This window comes from Silene latifolia, chromosome 9, assembly GCF_048544455.1.
Source record: "Silene latifolia isolate original U9 population chromosome 9, ASM4854445v1, whole genome shotgun sequence".
Lineage (NCBI taxonomy): Eukaryota > Viridiplantae > Streptophyta > Magnoliopsida > Caryophyllales > Caryophyllaceae > Silene > Silene latifolia.
Window position 1 is genome coordinate 60,894,802 of NC_133534.1, and position 20,834 is coordinate 60,915,635.

The window sequence follows — 20,834 nt, forward strand, 5'->3', positions numbered from 1 at the left end:
TAGCAACGTACAATCTATAGCATCTTAAACCATAAGACATAGGTATCTAAACTCGTATTGATCGTACATTGCAATAATTAGACAATAGCAACGTACAATCGATAACATCTTAAACCATAAGACATAGGATCTAAACCCGTATTTATCGTACATTGATATATGATTAGTCAATAGCAAAGTACGATCTATAACATTTTAAACCATAAGACATAGGTATCTAAACTCGTATTGAACGTACATTGCTATGATTAGTCAATAGCAACGTACGATCGATAACATCTTAAACCATAAGACATAGGTATGTTAATCTTAAGTCTTGCGTTCCGATCATATATAAACTTATATTGATCAAACGTTGCTAAAATTAGTACTACACTGTTGATCGAGACAATTAACTAATTATAACGACATAAGAGTGATAAGATTTTAAACCATAAGTAGTAGAATTACATCTTAACCTTAAGTCTTAAATTTACGTCTTAACCTTAGGTATTACACATACGATCGTACATATTGCTAAAAACCCTAAAACCCCAAATAAACCCTATAAACTCCAAGCTCCTAAAAACCCTAAACCCCAAATCAACCCTAAACCCCAAATAAACTCTAGAAACCCTAAACCCCTAAAACACCCTTAAAATCCTAAAATTATACTTTAACCACTCCATGATGGGCTAAAATTTGGATGAACATACGATCAACGCAACGAGTTATGCAGAACATTTGTATTATATTTTCAAAAATATAATTTAATATTTTCACTTAATAAACAAAATAAATTAATTAACTGTAACTATTCATTTCTTAACTATTGTTTTTCATTTCTTAAATAATTAAAAATTATATTTTACTATCAATTTAACTGTAGTTTATCATATTTATTATATTAATATGTTACTATATTAATTTAACTTTAACTTTATATTATGTTTTCAATAATATAATTTATATTTTAATATTTTAACTTAATAAACTAACATTTTACCGTCTAATTTGACTAATATAATTTGTGTATGGATAAAAATATGTTTCGGCATTAATATGTTACTTTACTCTACGAAGTTACATAAATTATTTACTTTCAATTATTTAAAGGGTTATTTCATGCCAATAATCCAAACTATGTCTCCTATTCTCATATTAATCCATGCTCTATTTTAACTCACAATAATCCGATTTATCCCCTCATTTTTCTTACACTACACTGAGTAACCGGCTACCTATTGATCAGGTCAAGTTTTATTTAAAAAAAAAAATTAAAACCACCGAACATTCTTCTTCTTTCTATTATTTGTTGTTATTATAATAAACCCAAACCCAACCCTTTTCTTCTTCCTCTTTATTGCCACCATCAACGTTCACTTATTCCCCCTATATTCCCACCACCACCATCAATCCATCATCCACATAAACTTATTAAATCATCACCTTTGCCTAATCATCAATTTTCAATTCCAATAACTTCACATATTACCCAAAATTCAGAAGAAAAATAATGGACGGATCCAATTTCAATTCTTTTTACCTTCAACATTCAACAATATACCCATCTCAAAGATCGAGAACAAAGAAGCAGTATCCCGTTGTAATGACCGTAAAACTTAAATGAAATATGTCGCCATCTCTCATAACGTCCTCGCCGCCGCACACGCACCTACTTCATATCTCTTAAAAACGTCGGCAGTGACATTGTTCACAGTAATTTCGCCGCCGTTGAAGTCCTCCACGGCTCCACCCCAACCATCCACCTTCCCTATATTCCTCCGCTCCTGCGGACCTCGTCACTCTTTCCGCCATCTCACCCCCGCCTAATCCATCCCAATTAAGCCCATCAATTCAAACCAAATTCAATTTTTGGGGTTTGAGATTTTGATTTTTCTGGGTTTATTTGGTTACACATTTCCTACCCTTCATAAGGTCCCCTGCAAAGCTTTATAGCAAGGAAAAGTTACAGGTGACTGAAGACTACTAGGAGTATTGAAGATTATCTCATTTAGGTGTGAACCATAGGCATCGATTAAAAATTCCAGAAATGATTGGACCGGAGATGTTAATTTTGTGTTAGATTTGATGGGAAGAATAAATTAAGGAAATAAAAAAGGTAAAAATAGGAAGAATGAAAGGAGAAGAAGAAGAAGAAATTGGAGAGGGGTTGAAGAAATGAAGAAGGAAGAAGAAACCAGACAAAAATAGTAAAGAGATGAATCCATATGGTCACTGTTGAGAAACTGTTGTATCGGGTCAATTATAGGATGGGTTTAGTACAAGTTAAATGATGTCAAAGTTAGGATTTTTCTCAGTTAAACACTAGGTTGGATTAATATGAGAAGACGAGCCTTAGATTGGATTATTGCCATGAAATAACCCTTATTTAAAAACATGTAAATAAATTAAGATATATATTATTTACTATTATTTTTAATAATATAATTGGTCATTAATAGTTTTTATCTACTTGTCTTTTCGAATACTGTAAAATAAATTAAGGTGCATAGGGAAGACAAACGTTCATAATTCAATTTTATGGAGAATAGTAAGAGTTACCCTATTTGTTTTTCATTAATTCCATTTTATCGAGTATGATAAGAGTCGCCCTTTTTGGTTTTTATTTTTTTATTTTAATTTATAACATCAATTAAAAGAAAGGTAATATGAGAAGAAAATTACGTTTCATTAATATTAAAAAGGACGATACAAAGGAAAAAAAAAAACAAACCAAATTTTAAAACTAAACCTAATGACTACAACCAACACAAGAATCAAATCTAAGTTTCTTAGAATTAAGCCTTCTTGGATGATTCTCCTGAACCTCTTCTTGGACATCTTTGGAGGGGGGATGTCGGGGGTTTTTGTACATGGCGATTTCCCCGTAACTTTTCCGGAGTTCTTCGGCTTGGGAGGGGTTGCTATAATCTCAATCACCTCTACTACTTCGTCCTCCTTTAACTCCTCCACCCTAACAATGGTGGAATCAACTTTAGGGGTAGCTAACATCTCTATCCCATCGTCAATTTTCTTCCAATACATTTTTTCGAGTTCAAATTTACCCCTATTAAGCATATTAAATTCCTCCTCAAATAAATCGACAAGGAAAGTATTTCCATGGTAACCGGGACTAGCTCTCGTTAAAGCATTTTGGACATTAGTAGGACCAACTTGCCTGATTATTTCTCTCATGAACAACCTCGTGCACACAATGTCTCTTGCATGAGCTTTCCTCTCTTCCGACATTTTTGTTATTTCACTTTAGGATAGTTAAGATTAATTTAGTAGGGAAGATGTACTTTGGATGAATTAAAATTTGGAGGGAATGACTATATTTATAATACAATATTTCCCTCCAAAAAAATAATCAATGCATGGTTTCCCGCCAAATGCAAGTTAGGTGGGGAAAACCCTAACGACCTTTCATCTTCTTAACGAGTACAACATAAAAATAACAAGTTCCCCCGAAATATTCATTTAGAGTCTAGATTATAAGCATACAATTGGTGTAGCATAGTTGGTAGGAGACATATTTTTCTTACCAAACGTCTAAGGTTCGAACCTTGTTGCAATACTTTTTATTAACAAGTTTTTTGTGTGTACTTTTTGTAAAAAAAAGTATTTAAATAAAAATAGTTGTACCATAAATAATTATGTCCAAGAAATATTTAAGACAATTTTGTTTTAAAAAAATTTTTACAAATATTTTATTAACATTTTTTCAATAAAAAATATAATGTAAATAAAGTGTCTTATAAATTGCAAAAACAATTTATCAATAAAAAATAAAAAAATAAAATGCAAAAACAATTTACCATAAATAATTATGTCAAAGAAATACAGAATGCAAATATATTCAATAATAAATTAAAAAAAAACATATAAAAATAATCAGCGAAAATAATTATACAAAAAATATTACAAAGATAAATAATAAATAAGAAGCTGAGACACAAAAATGCGAAATATACAGTATAAAAATTTATACAATTAATATCGTATAAGCTCAGGTACAAATATAACGTATTCATTAATGTATCCGCCTCAGTATAAATATACGGTATACAAATGTATACATAAATATTGAAATACACAAAAATATTAATAATAAATAAGAGTTAAATAATAAACTAGAGTAATAACCCTTTTGCTGTACTCACAATCAAAAAACAGATGGTCTCTTGTCTCAGATCCATTGCCGCAAACACAGCAGGTATCCTCTGAACTTATACCAATTTTATAAAGTTTATCCATGGTGTTCATATTCTGGTGATAAAAGATCCACGACATAAAGCTATGCTTAGGAATAGAGATTGAATTCCAGACCACTCTGTGCCAAGTCACTTCTGTCCCTTTATCCCTCAGATACTCATATCCTTTGGCATAGAATACTCCTGAGTTGTACTCCATTGATTATTCTGATATGTTTCTTTGAAAATATCCTTTACTTGACATACTTTCCTCCAGTACCAGCTAGACGAGGTAGGGGGAGAATAAGCATGCCAGTCAATCCCTTTAATGTAGATCTGATTAACCCACTTAACCCAGAGGTGGTTAGATTTAGAAGCAATACACCATACCAATTTCCCTACCGCAACTTTGTTCCATAAAATATCGTCCTTGAGCCCAAGTCCTCCCTCTTTTTTAGGCTTACAAATTTTTTCCCATGAGACTAGGGGGGTTTTAGTGTATCCCCTTCCCATAGAAAATTTCTACAGATAGCTTCTATTCTATGTATAATCCCATTGGTAGGATGAACATAGAGGCCCAATACTTGTGAAGGGATTTTTATACTGATCTGACTAGCACTAACCTGCCAGTATATGACAAATTCCTGGCACCAATAGTCCTAATCCTGCTAACCATCCCGTCAATAAAGGGTTTACAATCAACAGAGGTAAGCCTGGTTGTTTAATAGACACCCCAAGGTACTTGAATGGAAGAGAACCTTCCACCATCCCTAAAACCAGCATGATCTCTTTTTTAAGGCCTTTAGTAACTCCACTAAAGTAGGCATTAGATATCCCCTTACTCATTTTAAGGCCCGAGGAAGTAGAAAAAGTTACAAAAGTCCTTAACATGAGCATCATGGACCTAGCATCTCCTTTACAAAATAGCAACAAATCATCTGCGAACATCAGGTGGGTAAAATTCATGGGTTTGCATAGAGGGTGAAATTTGAAACCTTCCAGAGTAGTAGTATAATTAAGCAGCCTTGTAAGATACTCCATGCATATAGTAACATGAGGGGGGGAGGATCACCTTGTCTCAACCCCCTCTGTCCCTTGAAAAACCCCAAACATATTACCATTAAGGTTGAGGGAGTAACTAGCTGTGGATACACAAATCATAACCCAATTCCGGAATTGTTTAGGAAATCCTAAAGCTTCCATCATTTGGTCAAGAAATTCCCATTCTATGGTATCATAAGCTTTTTGAAGATCCATTTTAATTAAACACCTGGGTGAAATATCCTTCCTCTCATAGGACTTAATTATATCCTGGCAAATTAGAATATTTTCCATGATACTTCTTCCTTTGACAAAACCTCCCTAAGTTTGTGAAATCAAATTGGGTAGTACCCCTGAAAGCCTTGAACATAGGATCTTGGATATGCATTTGTAAATAACATTACAACAAGTGATTGGCCTATATTGTTGCACAGTAGTGGGTCTCTCCACCTTTGGAATGAGTGTAATAAGGGTACAATTCAGCTGTTTAATGAGTTTACCGGTGTGAAAAAAAATCTAGGATAGCATTGGAAACCTCATCTCCCACTATATCCCAAGTATCTTTGAAACATTTACTGGAATATCCATCCGGGCCTGGAGCCTCGTCATTGGGAATGTGGAAAATTATATCTTTGATCTCCTCTTTAGTGACCTGAGCCATTAAAATATTTTTATGCTCTTCTGTGTATATATTCCCCGCCCTGTTGATTTTTTGGGTGGAGTTCTTGGTACCTAACAAAACTTGATAATATCCCAAGAAGGCATCTTGGACTCCCTGCTCATCAGTACACAATCTATCTGTTTGGTCTCTAATTTGTTGGACAAAATTGCTATTTCTCCTGGCCTTAAGTATCCTATGAATGTAGGAAGAATTAGCATCACCTTCAGATATCCAATGCGCCATGGCCTTCTATTTTAAGAAATTAAGTTTTGCCTGCTGCAATGACACTGAAAGTTTATTTGCCTCATATTCTTGTGCAATTAAATCCTCATCCCCTGGCAAGTTAACTATCTGCTGCTGCAACTTTTTAAGTTTGTGCACATGATATCCTTGAGATTTGATTTTCAAGCACAACGTGTCTTCTTTATGGTTCTTAAAATTTTCAAATGAGCATAAACATAAACCAGAAATCGAAATTGATTTTTTTTTTCCAGATTGATTACCTTTTCGAAATCTATAAATTGATAAAACGAAAATGGTTATTTGGAGATTTAAGATCGAAGATATGGTTGATTTGAGTTTTTCATTAAAAAAAACCCTATAAAATGTCAGCCGACGGTTTTATTTTCCTCATATCGTAGATTATGACGAGATAATCATATTAGGAAAAACAATTGACCCATTCTGAATTCCGGTTTAGGAGTTATGAACAATCGCGCTTTTTTATAGCGACAAAAAGGGTGTGTTGTGCATGAAAATTAAACATGAAGGGTATTATGTACACAAACTTAAAACGTTGGGTACCACGTGCAAAATGGTGAAGTTCGAGGGTACCACGTGAATTTTCCGTTTACAATTTGTTAAATTAATAAAATAAAATATTAAAAATAATAACTAAAACTAAACTTTATCTAATATTATATCATAACAAACACTTGTTTATCTTCCTCAAATCATACATTCATCAATTTAACCAAAAAAAAAAAAAAAAAAAAAGAATTCAATTGTCAACCGACAATTACCCTACAAAAAATTCTTCAAACATATTATGCGCCTATATACATAGTTGTTAAGATATGTTTAATTTAATGAATGAAAGATTAAAAATAATTTGTTCATTGAATTTGTTGAGTTGTGATTCATATAAAAAGAAAAAATATCTATTTAGTACTCCGCGAGTCCGAGGTACCTGTGTCGAGGCCTTAACCATAAATGAAATCTCGAACCTCCAATTATCACTACAACTCATAAGACTCAAATGCCATTGTACCTAGGTGATTATGTGATGATGGTTTTAGTCACTAATAAAAAAGTAGCGACTCTTATCATAATCAAACACTATGCAAAAGACGAGCAATGTACCAGAATTGTTGAACCAAAATGACCGAGAAAAATCTATTTTTCTTTTAATTTATTATTATCATATTTGTTAAAATTAACTAATTAGTGTAAGTCCCTAAACTACCCTTTGGCACTAATTATTTTGTAATTCAAATTTTGATGGAGGGAAAGCAAAATGGCTAAAAAATTTACAATAATATTTCTGTGTCGCTCAACTTAAGTAACAGCCGATGTCGCGATCTCATTTTCCTTTGGATTATAGGAAAGTGGGTGGAGTGATGACCAATATGGTGAGGGGATAGGGCCCGTAATTTGTCGGGAAAACATGGAAAAAGGGGATTACGAGAAAAATGGATCCTCACTATTTCCTTTTCCTCCATTTCTTCTCACAATCTATTTGAATAATAATTTCTCCATTCATTTTCATTTTCCCTTTATTTTTATATGAAAATTTAAATCGTTCTATGTTGTTAAAATGCAATTCGGGACATTAATAGGTGCTTGTCTCTCAATATCTTTTTTAAGAAATGGAGAGAAAATGAACTCGATTAAATCGAGTTCTAAGCCCGAACCTTTTCTTATAGCTAACTTTGGTTTTAATAATTGCGATTTTATTCCTAGCGCTGGATTATCGGGTGGTATTTGGTTATTTTGGAAATAGTCTATTTCCATGACTTTTTCAATAAATGCCATTTTTAAATCGAAAAGATTCATTACTTGTGAAGTGTGCGACTTAACGAAGAATCTTGTTTTTTGCCTTATTTTTGTTTATGTTCCGGCTCAACCGTCTGAAAAGTCGGAATTTTGGAATGAATTGCAGAATTTTGTCCTTAATCTTGACTTACCTTTTTTATTACTAGGAGATCTTAACGAGATTAAGAGCCCTAGTGAAAGGGAGGGGGGGGTGCGGCAACGAATGCGCGTTGTGTGAGATTAACTAAGTTTTTAAGTAATACAAATTGTATAGATCTCCCTTTTTCCGGTAATTTTTTTTACTTGGAGAAAACAGAAAACTGGTTCTGAAAATGTCTTTGAAATTATTGATAGAGCTTTAGCCTCTCCTGGTTGGATTAGTTATTATCCAAACATGCAGTTTGTGCATCATGCTTTTACTAGCTCCGATCATTGTCCTATTGTAACAACAAATTTTGTATTGCGATAACTGAAATACAAAACAAGGAAACAAATAAATTTTATTTAATAAATATCAAAAGTACGTGTACAATCTCTAATGTATCCTCTGATTCTAATATGCCGTAAGGGGTACGTGTACGGTGTACACGTGAGGGGTGCGCGTGTAGACAACTTTTATTGCTCTACGCGCGATGTAGATTTCATTTCTTGAGAGGGTCGCGATGACTTGAATCTCTCTTGAAGGTTTGAATTTGTGATTGAATCTTCAACGCAGGCGGCACGATTTGATGTGCTTGTTGACTGCTTGCAATGATTTTGATAGAGAGGATTTGTAGGAATTTGTACCTTGTTCTCTCTGGCTCCTTTGCAATTATGAATTTTTCAACCCTTTGAATGAATGAGGAGAGCTCTATTTATAGAGTTTCAATTCCCCTTGTTGGACTTTGGTGGTCACAGACCCATTTATGGGTTTATTAGCAACCTTGGCCCAAATTTGATTCTTTCTGGGTTTAGTGATCCGAATAACTCCTTTGTAATCCGAATCGACCCATATTTCATTTAATCGGGACAAATTAATTAAATTAAGTTAAAATTTGGTATTAACTCAAAATAATTAATTTATTTCATTTATTCGGCACATTAATAAATTTTTCGTGCCTACAAATTGCCCCCTCGGGACCTTGTCACGTGCACCTCCTGGTGTCTTGACGTGGCAGGATCTCGATTTTGCTTTTGACTTGGAAGTCGATTGATACGAATAGAGCAGCGGAATTGACTTGACAGCAGAAACTTAACAAACTAGACAGTGTTGATGACTGTCCGTTTGTTGAATAATTCGAATTGGCAGCAAAATCACACGAATCAAACATGTACGTGGACTGTTCGTACTAGGTACGCCCAATCCTCAGAACTGATTGATAAAATAACGAGAATAACAAAACTAGGGGACTGTTTGTATTTTTGGCGAACCGAACGTACTAGGTACGACCCGTTCTGATTTTTGTAAAAAAAAAGGATAGTGTCTGAACAAGCAAGACCTATTACTTGATCAAAGTGAGTGAGACCAAGACCTATTGATCAACAACTCGGAAATTTTAATCAGAATCGCGTTCTAATCAAAATCAGTTTTGTTTCTAAGCAAGAAACGATTTTAACACAAGTGTTTTTCTGAAAATTCTGAGATGATTTTATTGATAAGCTTCAAGGCTTTATATAGCCTCCAATAAACCAAAATGGGCAGCCAAAAATGTGAAGAGTTGAGCAATCACTCTTCACTTGATTACAACTATTAATGCTATAGGTTCAATGAACCATGACAACTATTAATTAAGCAAAAGATCTTATTTTAACAACAATAATTTGAAAATGTTAATAAAAACGTGAAGCTTGGTCCGTCCTTCTCTTGGGATGCGTGCCACAATCAGCTCCCATCCACCATACTTAGCAAATTAACATAGGAAGGATAATTAGAGCTCATAGGCTGAAAATTAAGAGCCACAATCAGACTGTCACCGTGAGTGTTCACAACCAGCTCGTCCAACTCATCAACCAACTCCGAGTCATTAGCTTGGTTCGCATCATCCCCTCCCCCTTGAAAAGGATTTGACCTCAATTCAACTAGGCCATCGTCATCCAAGTAAGGAGAGAGATCACCAACATTAAAAGTGGCGTGAACACCATAAGCACCGGGAAGTTCAACCTTATAAACATTGTTGTTGACTCGACCCACAATCTTGTAAGGACCTTCCGCTCTAGGCATGAGTTTGTTCTTACACTTGCTTGGAAATCGTTCCTTTCTCAAATGCACCCAAACCAAGTCTCCAACCTCGAACACCCTCGGCTTCTTATTTTTGCTTGACTTGCGTTTATAGGCTGCATTTACGGCCTTAATTCTGGCCCGGACTTGCTCATGGAGTTTCAACATCGCTTTCATCTTGGACTCAGCATCTTTATGCACCAATTCATCTTTAGGCAACGTAATTAAATCCAAAGGAAGGTAAGGATTAATACCGTACACAATTTTAAATGGTGAATGACCCGTAGCTTGAGTAGGCGACCTGATATAAGTAAATTCGGCATGAGAAAGCTTGAGATCCCAATCCTTTTGTGTCTTGCTCACAAGCCCACGCAACAAAGTACCCAAAGTTCGATTCGTGACTTCGGTTTGTCCATCCGTTTGGGGATGGTGAGAGGTACTAAACAACAACTTTGTACCCACTTTCCTCCACAATGTATTCCAAAAGTAGCTCAAGAATTTAGAATCCCGATCCGACACAATAGTCTTTGGAATGCCATGTAACCTCACAATTTCCCGATAGTTCAAATTAGCCACATTAGAACCATCATCGGTTTTATGGAAAACAAAAAAATGAGCCATCTTGGAAAAACGATCAATCACCACCATGATAACATCCTTACCACGTTGAGTGCGTGGCAAAGCAATAATGAAATCCATTGAAACATCGTCCCAAGGTCTGACCGGAACTGGTAAAGGAGTACATTCGCCCGGTTTGAACTTGCTTTTCGATGCTTGAAGAGTAACGCACCTACCCACGATATTGTGAACATCTTTTTACAATCGTGGCCACAAGAAATGCTCTTTCAATATCTCCACGGTCTTTGCCACCCCGAAATGACCAGCTAGTCCTCCACCGTGAGCCTCCCTTACAAGTAGTTCCCGGATAGGATGCTTAGGAACACAAAGTCGTTTTCCTCTAAAAAGAAAACCGTCTTGAATCAAATACTCTCCCTTAGCTCCTGATTTGCACTCAAGATATATTGCACCAAAGTCTCCATCTTCACCATAGTAATCTTTCAAAGTTTCAAAGCCTAAAAGACGAACATCAAGTGTGGACAGCAAGGTATAACGACGAGATAATGCATCGGCTACAACATTACTCTTCCCATCTTTATATTTGGATGAAAAGTGAAATGATTGTAAAAATTTAACCCATTTTGCGTGCCTCGGATTCAACTTCTGCGGCCCATTAATATACTTCAAGGATTCGTGATCAGAATGCAATATAAAATGGTTGGGACGGAGACAGTGACTCCAATGATCAAGAGCCCGAACAATAGCATAAAAATCCTTATCATAAGTGCAATAATTCAATCGAGCACCACCCAATTTCTCCGAGAAGTAGGCAATAGGACGTTTCCCTTGAATCAAAACAACACCTATACCCACGCCACTAGCATCACACTCAACCTCGAATGGTTGAGAAAAATCGGGTAACGCCAAGATATGAGCGGTACACAACCGTTCCTTAATCAGTTCAAAGGCCTGTTTAGCTGCCACGCCCCATTCAAACCCACCCTTCTTTAAACACTCTATAATAGGACTGGTTATGGTGCTAAAATCACGAATGAATCGTCGATAAAAAGATGCAAGCTCATGAAAAGATCGTACCTCACTAACTGTTTTAGGTTCCGGCCATGATCGAATTTCTTCGATTTTTGATTAATCAACCGAGATACCATCCTTGGACACCACGTATCCCAAGAAAACCACGCTCTCCACAAGAAAAGAGCACTTCTCTCGCTTCCCATAAAGTTTCTGATTTCGCAGTGTTTCGAACACTTGCCTCAAATGTTCAAAATGATCGTCTATGCTCCTGCTATACACCAATATATCATCAAGATAAACAACAAAAAATCTGCCCAAGAAAGATTTAAGTACCTCATTCATCAATCTCATGAAGGTACTTGGAGCATTAGTAAGACCGAATGGCATGACGGTCCATTCATATAATCCATGCTTCGTTTTAAAAGCCGTCTTCCATTCATCACCCTCACGCATCCGAATCTGATGGTACCCACTCCTTAAATCAATCTTTGAGAAAATTACCGAGCCACGAAGTTCATCGAGCATATCATCAAGTCTCGGGATTGGAAAGCGATATTTGATGGTTATGTTGTTTACAGCACGGCTATCAACACACATACGCCATGAACCATCTTTCTTTGGCACGAGTAACACCGGAACAGCACAAGGACTCATACTTTCACGCACATAACCCCTCTCCATCAACTCATCAATTTGCCTTTGGAGTTCTTTTGTTTCTTCCGGATTACATCGATAAGCAGCCTTGTTTGGAAGAGTTGAGCCCGGAACAAGGTCAATTTGATGTTCAATGCCTCGAATAGGAGGCAAACCAGCGGGTAATTCATCGGGAAACACATCCCCAAACTCTTCAAGCAAATCGTCAATTGGGTTATGTTCCTGCAAAACAACATTAGCACTCGAATTTTCTTTAGCAACAAGTAAATAAACTTGCTCTCCATGATCAATAGCACGCTCCACATCCCGTTCTCCAATTAACATAGCAGCATGGGCCTTTGCTTTCGGTTTTGAACCTAAAGCATGGACAGCTTGTGGTGACATGGGTTTAAGCACAATTAGTTTCCCTTTATCCTTCAACTCATACTCGTTACTCCTCCCTCTATGCAACACATCCCGGTCATATTGCCATGGTCGTACCAACAAAATATGACAAGCATCCATGGGAATCACGTCACACAACACCTCATCGACATAGGAACCCATAACCAACCCGGGTCTGTTTTGTCACTTTAACGCTGCTAACATCATCTAGCCAATGTAATGCTGTAGATACCTCATTTCTGCACCTCCCGCAAACCACCCGTTGATGATTGGGCCGCATGTTTGGTACGCGGAACGATTTGTGACAGTTCGTAAGTTTATCGTCATTTGATCGCTCAAACACTTGTGTCTACCTCTTAATTGTCATCTACGTGCCGATACGGTCGTTTTGGCAGTAATTAGAGTAAATTTGGAGTCCGGGTCAAAAAACCGTCTTCATTTTCTAAAACCGAGTATATTTCTATTCCATATTTTGCAATCTTTTAATCTTTGGTAAAGGATTTCCCGTAATATTCACACAAAATATTAAGGAAAACAAGATTAATCCGTTATTCCATAACCAAAACAAGGAAATCTTTCTTGCGCAGGAGGAAACCACTTGGGAAAGGACGCAGCAAGTGCTGCGCCTCTTCCAAGAGACGCAGTGCCTGCTGCGCCTCTTCCCAAGTCCTTTTTTTGCGTATTTTTCGTATCTTTTCATATCATTTCGAGATTCACTTCCAAAGTTTCTCCGAAAAACCCTACTTCCTCCGTGTGATTAGTACAAATAGAGACCTTCGGTCTCTCATATTTGTCACGCGAGTGTCCGCCCTTCTCTTCTCCCTTTGCATTCTAGACCACGTTCTTACTTTTTGGCGTCTACGTGCTTGAACATTCGACCACGTAAGCTCGGATCCTTCTGAGTACCAACCTCGTTTTGCATGACCGACCAATTTGACCAACTCCACCATAATCAACTTTAATCAATCTTGTTCATTTTCCTCTTACGAGGGCACTTTCGTCTACATTCGAGTCGATCATCACTAAACGTATACTTAGTTCATCTCGTTTCGTCAAACATGTAAGTCTGAGGGTGTAAATACCAATTTATTATTGTTCTTTATTTTTGTATCATATTGTAAGATTTATGTCGAAAGTATTCTTAAAACCGATTTCTAAAATCTTGTTTAAAACCCCTTTTTACAGATTATCAGAAGACACCCGTCGAGAAAGGACGCAGCAACTGCTGCGCCTCTTAGAAGGGACGCAGTACCTGCTGCGCCTCTTCGTGAGGCTGTCGCAGTTCCTGCTTCCTTTCTTCTTCCTTCGTCTTTTGTTCGTCTATTTGTTTCGTTTTTTTCTTTGTTTGTTCATTATTCTTTTAACATGATAATTTCGGTATGATAATTTTAACATGTAATTCATTATTAGTTTATCATCTTTTAAATCCTGACTTAAATCCCAAGTAATTCATGTTTGCGGGTTTTCGTCATTAAAATCAATTCGGATTTTTAGAGGTTCGATTCATCAATATTGAATCTCAGGAATTCATCTTTGATATATTTGCATCTGTTTATTTATCCATCATTAATTCATCATTAATAACCTGTTTAATAATTAATTTGTTTAGTTTGTTTAGTTCTCATAATTAACCCTTATTAATCTAGTAATTAATTTGTCCTAATTAGTTTTGTCCATGTTTTATCGTTTTTATGACCCCATTCATATGTAAATAATATGTTAATCACTTTCATCCGAGTCAATTACTTATAATCAAGCATTAAATTTACCAATGAACATTAACGAGTTGCGGTTCCGGATTCACAGCCAGAACTCAACCCAGGAACAGACGCAGCAACTGCTGCGCCTCTTCCAAGGGACGCAGCTCTGCTGCTGTAACACTCCCATTTATTCGGGAGCCTTTGGCTAGACATTCCCAAATAAATAGGACTGTTACCATCTCGGTTTCCCGAGGTAGTAGATACAAAGTCCAGCTCACCAAAGTATTTTAAATAAAAACTTTAATGATTACATAAGTTTTACAATTTTAATCAACTAACTTAATATAAAATACAATACAACTCGCAGCGGAAATAAATAAAGTGATATAATTATTCTATGTGATCTAGACTTCAACTATGGTCCAAGTTTGGCTCTCATCCCCATGCTCCCAAGTCAGCTAATCTTTGGTACTTGTCAAATCTGCTCCCCATAATACGGTTCACCGCAGGTGTTCACAAATACACAGTCAACCGCGAGGTTGAGTAGGAATAAAACTAAACAACAAGAACATACAATTATCAATCCAATTCAATTCACTTTCATTGCACAACCCCCTGACAACGTGCTCCTTTCCTTTACTTAGCACAACTCCCTTAACAACGTGCTCACATTACTTTGGTACCCCTCCCTTAACAACGTACCGCAAATATGTAATAGTACCCCTCCCTCACAACGTACATATTACCATCACCCCAGTGTACAAACTCCCTCAACAACGCATAACCGATCACATCACGCAGCTTTTCACAATAATCACATTCCAACCAACGATAGCAATTCAAATCACCTCATCAATACTATTAATATTAGCCAACACAATCAGTATAATTCACCCTCCGAACAATTACAATATGATCAATCAATATATGCAACATAATTCTCCCTCCCAACAATTACGATAATATCAACCAACACAATTCACATACGATCAATTCACTTTTAACGTAAGTAATCCACCATACCAAACATAGATAATTAAAAGTCGAGTTGAGTAGGATTATCCCTACCTGGCAAGCGATTCCAATTAAGCAGCTCGAGCAATCCAAATAAATAAAGCAAATCCGATCCGATTATAATTCTTCACAACCGTCACCTAATCAAAATATTATAATTCAATTTAATTCAATTATTTATTTATTTATTCCTTCTAATATATTAATTAAACTATTATTTTATTTATTATATTTGTTAAAGTTTATGATATTGAAAACCCGATTACTAAAACCCGAGTCACTCGAATTAACTAATAAAAACCCGATTACAAACCACTCCCCAACACACTCAATACACGATTCAACACCCCTCACAAAAACCCACCATTCCCGACACCACAACCACCACAGCCACCACCCAGCCTCGACACACCTAGCCTGTAACCCCACGCATCCAACTCGCCCTAAACCACCAGCTAAACAACCACCAACAACCCACAAACCCACGCCCTTTCACACGACACCAACCGCAACCCCTTCAACCCGTGTCCCAAAACAGCCCAACCCCGACAACCACACCCAACCTCACCACCTCCAGCCACCACCATTCTCACCCCTAGTCCACGACGATTCCAAAGCGACCCTCTAACCTCACTCATGGTCAGAAACGCGGCCACGATGCTCGTCTTAAAACAGCTGCGTCAAAACCCGTGTCCTCCCCTGTTCTTTGCGATTTCCGGCCACCACCCGCACAAACCGCCACCTGCCACCATACCACCACCACCAAAAGGACCGACCACCTTCCCCCGTCACAACCCCTCCATACCTAGGTCAAGACGAGATCAATTAAGGGTTCAATTACCCATTCTAATCACCCACAACCAAACCCGTATAACCCCCTGACCAGCCACCTTTAGCCGCCCTAAACACCATCCTACCACGGTCAATGACGGTCAACAATGGTCAGGTTAGAAACTTGGCAGTCCAATGTCGCTATAGGTCCAATTCCTGAGTCCTATGGTGGTCTATATAAGTCATACTATCGATCTAAAGATGCTTGCATGAAAAGAATATAAACCGATTTAAGATGAATAATTACCTTGAGTTGATTAATTAGTTTATGTTAATTCCTTCTTCTTCCGTCTCCTAAAGCTCCTTCTTTTAATTTGTGATTTATTTCTCAGATTTAAGGTGGTATTTATAGTGTAAGATTTAGAGAATACGAGGTCGATTAGGAAACTATCTTAATTTACCTATTCCAACTAGTATAGAAATTACTATAATTATAATTATAATTATATTATTATTATTATTATTATTATTATTATTATTATTATTATTATTATTATTATTATTATTATTATTATTATTATTATTATTATTATTATTATTATTATTATTATTATTATTATTATTATTATTATTATTATTATTATTATTATTATTATTATTATTATTATTATTATTATTATTATTATTATTATTATTATTATTATTATTATTATTATTATTATTATTATTATTATTATTATTATTATTATTATTATTATTACATATATTACTATTACCATAAGTAGGATTCCCTTATTTTATCTTTACTAATTTATTATCGTCTTAACTTACTATTAGTATCAATATAATTATTATCTTTATATATTTATTATTTCCATATTATATTATAAATTCCCGATATAAATTCCGATCACACTCCTACTCTATTTATTAAACTTCGGTCCACTACTTAATGGCACGTGGTCCAATACTCGATTACTAGCTAAGCCCAATTCCCGACTTGCTTTACTTAATTTATTATTCAACCAACGTTTTATTTGTAATTATTATTATTAGAAATGCTTTTAACTAATTATTAATTTACGTAAATTATTAATAACAAAATACGGGGTATTACAGTCTTCCCTCCTTAAAATGAACTTCGTCCCGAAGTTCGCCCACAACTACTATCGCAATACTACGCATCATTCAACATAATCAATTATAAAATAAATTAACTATTAAACTCACTTAATTATTATAAAATCGTATCATACTTATTAGAATGTATCACAAAACTAATTTCCAAAACATAAGAATGTATTGTAAGAATAAACTTAAAATATGAGGTATTAGAGCTGCGCCTGTTCCCGGTTGATTTCTGTCCTTGAAGTCCCGTTTCTGCTTTGACCTAGTTTAGCTTACGTATTTAATTAACTATTAATCGTATTATCACCCTAATTTATGTTCGTTTATTTATTTATCCTTTTTTTTCTAAAACCATCCATTTTAAATGTATTTTCGACATAAATCGTTAAATCCGATGTAATTATTGTAATTTTCCTTTATTGTATTATTGTTGTATTTCTTTTATTGTATTGCTTGTATGCTCTCACATGTAATCAATCTAAATTCCTACCTCGACATTATTGCATGTTAAATTACGTGTTAACCGACTTAGTCTAATTATCACATGCTAGGATTAATCTAATAGATGTTGCATTGCATGCATTTAAATCGACAATATATCCGAGTACATACAATTTTACCTAATCATTAGTAGAGGCCGCTATCGAGGCGGGCGGGATTAGGTGTTCGATCAAAAGAGCTTCCTAATACGTACCCTCACCCCTTACTCCAGATCTCTGTGAACATCCAATGTTCATTGGCATCCACGAGAGTCATTCTAGACATAGAATGCTAAGGGTAACGAGTTCTTGGTGTTCATGTCACTACTTTGTGTCTTGACATGGCACGAGGTATTCGAACGGTTTCCAATTTTCCATAATAAATTGGTGGCGACTCCACAAATGCAAACGCTTGTTCCCAAGCGCCTCCGTGGGCCCGCGTCCACAGTTTGGCGACTCCGCTGGGGATAATACACTTACGTGTAGCCAAAAGGGTGAAACTTGAACAAGGTTAGGGAATATTTTGTACAAGATAATTGTCGGTTTTCATAACTCGGTCTTCCTAGATCGTTTATTCAGCCTTCCTAGGCCCAACCCAACCCATTCGACCAATCGTCCTGTCTAAACGGTCCTAATTCTTATTTGGGCCTAAGGATGGATAGCGATTGACATCATCCATACCATGGTACTTACTCTTGTTTGTATCAAGGACTTTCACTACTTGAGGAAATGGACTAGGAATCGGCCTTACTCTTGTTTGGTACGAGCCTCTCCACAGACTTCGGGTTTGATTGTTCGGTATGACAACCCATCCTTTAAACCAAAACCCTTTTAAATGCACTCAGCATCCCGTTATAATGCTTGTATAATGTTTGTACCATATGTGATCACCATTTCTAAACAAACCATGACGATTTTTGTAAAATCAAAATCCTTCTCTAAAATGTAAAAATTTCGAAACTTGGGCCTAATATTAGCGCAAAACCAGTCGAAACTCTGTCCAATTGTCGAGTCAAAATCCGGGCCTTAAAACCCATTTCAAAACCTCACTTCGAGTCCACTCCTACAACTACACTAAAGTTGACTAGGACCAATATTTTCAAGCTTGGTCATTTCCTCAAAACTCACTTGACACAAGTGGCACACTCTCACTTCTCGAGTCAAAACATTTCTTTTCAAGTAAGTGTGCTAGAATGGTCGATCGTATTTTTATTCGTCGTCGATCTCTTATCCAGTTTTCAAGATGCCTGAAACAAGCGACGTGAACTTCAAGCAACTCCAGAATGGTAATGATCAAATCCTAGCCGCGCTAGCTCGTCTCCAACTTACTCAAGACCAAGTGTATGGCCGCCTTGACACAATTGAGGGCCGAATATATGCCATGGAAACGAGGATGCCTCCTCGAGAAAGTGAAGTGTCTGATGAATTTGTGAACAACTTCGGGGACAAAAACCCTCCCATAGGTATGACTGCAGCTGAGAAATGACTCCAATACTTGGAGGAACAATTGATGTATCTCAAAGGGGATGACATTTATAGGGGAAAAAATCGCAAATATGAAGCCGTGAGTTCCAAGTTGCCAACCAACTTCAACATGACGGATATCCTTAAATTCAAGGGGCATGAAAACCCTTTGAACCATATCCGTGCTTTCAAGGATTACATGTCTATCAAAGGCATTAAACCCGAGATGTTCTTAAGGATCTTTACTTCATCTCTTGACACCATCCCAAAACAATGGTTCTATTCGCTAGAGCATAAGAAAATCGCTACCGGGGATGATGCCGCAATCGAGTTTGCTAAACAATATGCGGATAGTGCTGAAATCCAAGTCAACATGCGCACATTAGAGGTTCTTACCCAAAATGACAAGGAAGGATTCACCGACTTCCTAAGTCGGTGGAGGAAGACTAGTACTCAACTTGTTGAATGTCCGGTTGAAGCTACCCTCGTAGAGAAATTCGTAGACAACCTAAAGCCCATCTATGCAAATCATTTGAGGTATAAAAACATTAAGACCTTCAAAGATTTAACCGTACTAGGGACAAGGATCGAAGATGACATCCGTAAAGGGCTCTTGTCCAAAACGATAGGTCGTGGATATCAAGGCTCAACAAGCCGTTCTTACCGCTCTACTAGCAAGACTAATGAAGTTAATCTTCTCGAGCCATCTAAGAAGAGTACCCCACCAAGGAAATTCACAAATCTAGGGGACACATATTCCAACGCTCTGAAAAGGTTGATGAAGCTGGGTAAACTTCAACCCATAGGCCCTACAACCGAACCAGAAAAGAAGTCCAAATTCTGGGATGAGAATTCGTACTACAAATACCATAGAGGTAAAGGACATGATACAGAAAAATGCTACAAACTGAAAAATGTACTTCAAGATATGATTGAAGACGGTCGCCTACCAATACCACCTGGAGGTAAGCCTAATAACACTCTTGGAATTCTAGTGATCACAAGTGAAGAATCTACCATAGATTTCTCACACCTCATTACTCCAGTTGAAGATGAAATTCATGCAATAGAGAATGAAGGGAACTACTCTACCATTTCTCCAACCATCACTGATTACATTGCATGGGTAAAGAGTGTGAATAGGCAAGTCATGGAACTAGAGAGTGCAGTGGCAACCCTACATGGTCCCAACGCCACACCTAAAGAAAGTGCACCACTAGTCTTCTCTCAAAACACTACGATGGAAGAGGTAGTAGCCGTGGTTGACGAGCTAGTCGACCAAATTATCTAATTAGAGACTGGAATCATGAGAATGAGGGAACTTGCTGCCATCAATGGGATATGGGCCGATGATGATGAAGACAAGTGATGTGAACATTATTTGCGCACATTTAGTCCCCTAATTGAGCCTATTTTTCATACTATTATAACGTTCCATAGCCATTTTATCCGTCAAATCCTTCCTATTTTCTTTTCTAGTGCATTTCATATGTTTTGTAGAAAAGGAGATAATAAGGCGGAAATTCCCGTCTTTCGTGCATA